The sequence below is a fragment of the Callithrix jacchus genome, chromosome 2, assembly GCF_049354715.1.
Source record: "Callithrix jacchus isolate 240 chromosome 2, calJac240_pri, whole genome shotgun sequence".
Lineage (NCBI taxonomy): Eukaryota > Metazoa > Chordata > Mammalia > Primates > Cebidae > Callithrix > Callithrix jacchus.
Genome location: NC_133503.1, coordinates 17,236,469 through 17,237,016, shown reverse-complemented (window position 1 = coordinate 17,237,016; position 548 = coordinate 17,236,469).

The window sequence follows — 548 nt, the reverse complement described above, 5'->3', positions numbered from 1 at the left end:
GGGGAGGTGCTCTCTCTCTGTTTCCTTTCCTACAGCATACATTTCTGGATTGGTGAAATATTATCTTTATCTTTAATGGGAACAATAAAGCTATTTTCAGCTTGGGAACAAATGAGTCCGATGGTAAATAAATCCCCAAGGCCGGTGCTGGACAGGCTGGAGCTGTCACAGTGGAGGCTGGCAGCATTCCTCCCCAGGAAGGGTCTGGTCTTGGGGTGGGGGTGCAGAAAGGATGTGGGGAGCCCAGAAGCAGAGAGGTGGGAGGCGGAGGGAGGCAGGGAGCGTCCTGGGGTCGTGCAGCTGGAGAGACCTGCAGGCTTTATGGATCCAGACATTGAGGCCCAGAGAGGTTGAGTGCCCTGCCCCGGGACGCACAGCCTGCAGGTGCCTAGTCCCACTTCCCTGAGCTCTGCCGGGCATATAGGCTCTAGGGAGCACTCCTATGTTTTCTCAGCACTTGAGAACAGATGGCTCCAATTCCCACCCACGGACGCCAAACATTTTCCCTGGTTACCCTGCTAATTTGCTCACAGCCTCCTCTTGTAAAT